Source organism: Pinus tabuliformis, chromosome 7 (assembly GCF_031772625.1).
Source record: "Pinus tabuliformis cultivar Carrire ecotype Pingquan chromosome 7, CPIR1, whole genome shotgun sequence".
NCBI lineage: Eukaryota > Viridiplantae > Streptophyta > Pinopsida > Pinales > Pinaceae > Pinus > Pinus tabuliformis.
In genome coordinates, this window is record NC_142293.1 from 1,833,084,726 (window position 1) to 1,833,089,085 (window position 4,360).

A 4,360-nucleotide genomic window follows, 5' to 3' on the forward strand; every position below is an offset into this window, starting at 1 on the left:
ATTATAAAAACAAGTTCTGTGTTTTTTTCCCGAAAGGGTTTCCATGTAAATATTGTGTTCCATGTTCTACAATCGATAAATCCCATATGTTCTTTTCCTTCTTATGGTTCATGAATATTGAAATAAATAAAAATTGATTTATATTGATTCACCTCCCCCCCACCTCCCCGCCCTCTCAATATAAGTGTGTGCTCATCATAATCTTCCTCTCATTTCTTACAAATATGGTGCTTATGTTAGGCTATAAACCCCGTATACAATCATGAAGTCTTAATCCAACTTTGTGCATTTTACATTATAGGATATATTTTTCACCGTAAGTGTGTATTACATCTCGCTTTTCTTCCTTCTAGTATTATCACATACTCAAGTGTCGATGTGAGAATAGATCGAGATTATGAGGTGGTTTCATTTATGTACTATAAAATTGTATCATTGGAATGATTGGAATGAATGTTGTGATGTAAAGAATAACTTAAAGTATTTTGTCTTTCTTAGGTTCTAATTCTTAAAATGGTTCATTTTAGGGGCATGATAGCACCATGGTATTTTTCCATGTAAGATGAAAAATTGTGACTCCTTCATGGTAGTCATCCATGATAGATAACAATGTTTTCCACACCAACAAAATCACATATTTATATCCATTTGAAAGTGCAATGGAAAAGTCAAGGTCATATATCTCCCAATTTGTTATTAATTAAAAAAATTATATGTATTTTGGAGCATCTATGATATGTTTACGATTTATATAGTAAAAAAGTTGGGAGTTCCTCTATTTGAGTTTTGCATGGTTAAGTTTTAAATCATTCAGATCGTACTTAGTAGAATTACAATCAAATGCCCCCTAAGGTTGTATCTAGTTATCCCTTGGAAAGTATTTAATCAAAATTGATTAACACAAGAAGAGTACTCACAATTTGGCATTTTGGACTTTTGTAGAGATTTATCAATATATGATTGATTTTTATTTGACAAAGGAACATTCTCTAGAACCTCCATCATAGGGAGTGGAGAATCATTCTAAAATTTCACCAGAGTCCTTGCTTTCCTAAGAACCATTTTAGGTAAAGTATTTCCTAAAAAATCGTGCAATGGATAGCTACGACTAAGACATGGCATGTCAATTCATCTCTAAAAACAAATACAGGCTCCCCAAAAAGCAAATCATTGTTATATAGAGACCTAGGCAAATTGTGGAATGTTTAGATTTTGGGAATTTACCTCTTAATCCATCGATCTACTCAAATATGCTTTGCAATTGCAATCTACCATAATAATTCTCTATGATCTATTGTGCTTTTAGAAAAATTACTCATAGAATTATTCATTGATTATTCCAACAACTAAAAGTAATCATATGCGTTGTGATTAGTTATTGGGCGCATTATTTAGCTCTTAGAAACACCATCCCAAGCTATTTGTTTTGCTATAATAGTGAAAGCATAATCCAAAAATAAACCCTCATTGTAATGAATATCTCACATTGTTGCAATGAATATCTCACATTGTTGCTTGATAGAAGTGTTAATGCAATACCCAACCTACTTAGCAAATGTCCAAAGTGAAGAAAATTTTTCATTTCCGTTTCATACGAGTAAAGTTAGATAAGAAGAAAAAATGGTGAAAATTGGGCACCAACGAATATGCATGCATGTGGTAAATGTAGTTCCTTCCTTCCTCAAATTAGGTTCGAAAAAGAAGAAATTGTGGATGGCCCGAGACCAGTTGACACATTCAAGGCTCCATTAAAAAAATACTTGCAATATTTATAGATTTGTAATCAATGCACTCTAAGGTTCCTTTATTCTGCCTCTTTTTTTTCTAGAAAGAAAATCTTTATATTATATTGAGTAAATATACATACAAAATGATTAGGAGATCTGGAGATCTGAAGGAGCGCCATATGACACAAAAAATAGCATGTATCCTTTATTCTGCCTCTTATGAATGATGTGACTTACATCTGAGGTACAAAAGTAGTTAGCACGTTGCAACCTATATCATCACTTTCGACATTAACCAAATTAGAGTTTACTCTTCAATAAAAAAAGCTCTGGTAAGTGATTTGACATTTTTTTCTTGGATCCAGTGATTTTCCATGAGTTCAAAATACCCATTCCCCACCAATGGCACACATTGAAATATAAGCATTAGTATACTGTCATAAAGCATAAATTAATAAAGGTGCATTATTGGTTAAGTATGCATATAGCTTATTCAAAAAAAAAGTGAAGTTGTTTTAGGGGGAGCATTTTTTGGTTAATGGATGAACTTTGTCCATAAGAAGAGCATGGGAGGTTTTAAAATAGTTTTTGGAATTACAGTTTAAATTTGTAAGGAAGGAAAAAGAAAAATTAATGTTTTTATCTTATAAAAAAAAAAATTGATTGAGAGTTTTATATACTATGTCAATTAATAAAATTATTCAATTTACAATATTTTGGTGTGTTGGATTTCTCTAATATTTTGAATAAGGGAATCTTAGGTATATATTGAGTACATTTATAATGGTGCACACATTTATAATGGTGCACACATTTATAATGGTGCATACATTTTTGGATTCTTGATGTTTTTTTTTCGTGTCTATTTTTGATACTAAACTATAATTACAATTTTTTGTTTAAACACCACACACTCATGGAGTAGGAAAGCATAGAAAAACATGATCTTTCAATGAAGAAATGAATTATTTCAATCATACACAAAGAAAAGATATAATCTCATGAAACAAGAAGATTAAGTGTTGTGGTGCATTGTCGAGCATTCAACGATGGAATCTTCTAAGTCAAGTTTGTTTGCATGAGTCATGTGAACCATATGTTTGAGCTCATGTCATCAAATATTACAAACAATGGAGATATAAAAAGCCTTACTGTAAAAAAGGCCCTGCATGAAATTTGAATAAGTTCATTTTCAAAGTATAATCATTGTATAAAGAACACTTTGGAGTGCATAATCAATAGTACATGAGACCCTCGTATTTTTGGAGACAATTGCAAATGAGCATCAAAAATAAAAATAAAAAATAAGCAAGTGATTGTGACATGAAAACAACAAGTGAAAGAGAGCATGACAAGATGTACAAGAAAGTGTGATGGTTAGAATCATAAAATTGTTTTCCTTATTGGAAAGATTGCTTGCAACAACATAAAGCACTTCATTGACAATGCTTATTTGTACAATGGAAAATGGTATTACATGTTTTCAAATTATGCAAACAAATGTCAACATGCTATAATTTCAATCTCAACTCTTGAATGGTGAGTTAAGAACTCATGAATCTGGGAGTAGTAGAGAATTCTAAAGTAGTGTTTGTTCAGAATAATCTTTTGTATAAGATCATCATCCTCAACATTTTGTTCAAGGAGGTCAAATAGATTATGATAAATCATGAGATGCAATTAAAGTACAAAGTGATACTAAAAGAAGTTTAAATGAAAGTAACTTTGAATATTTCTCATTCAAGGTTACAAAATCAACATTTATAAATCTCTAAAAGATAAGAAACAAGAAAAAAAGTATCTTCCCAAAAACATTGTGAGGCCTTGGGAAGAATCACAATTCATTAAAGAACTACATGGATTAGGCTATTAAACAACATGAACTTTAATATTCATAACTTCTACAAACCAATTTTTTGTGTGAGTGTTGGTTTTTTTGTCAACTCTAGGAGCATTGTCAATATAAATATTCTTGAAAAATGCCAACATTGACATTAAGGTGGCCACATTAAGAATCATTATTTTGATCTCCATCCATGCCTTCATTATGGGAAGATAAACCATATTTCAAAAAAATCTTGAAAGAAGAAAAAGGTTCAGAAACAAACATTTTGGTGTGTTAGATTTACTAATATTTTGAATAAGAGAATCTTAGGTACATGTGGAGTACATTATAATGGTGCATACATTTTTGGATTCTTGACGTTTTTTTCGTGTCTAGTTTTGATACTAAACTATAATTACAATTTAGCACTAGGCAATGGAAAATCAACCAAGATTTGCATGTCTTATTATATACTCCAAACATGGGTAAAGGTACATTTGCACGGAAAAATCACAAAACTAAAAGCATTTCAAACAACTGGTCCAAATGAATATTTTGGGCATGATTGGGGCCAATTCTACATATTTTTGTCGAAATTAAAAGATGACTCCATGATAGTACTCTCTAACATCTTAAGTAGGTGGGGTACATCGATGAGTGAAAATGATTAGTGGTAAATTGAAAACACCAACTAATGAGTCAAAATGGTTAATGGTTAATCAAAAACCACCAAATATAGTGATAAATTTATTAAGGGTAATCCATAAGAAAACCCATGATGTCTCACCTTTCAACTAACAAAGGAGGG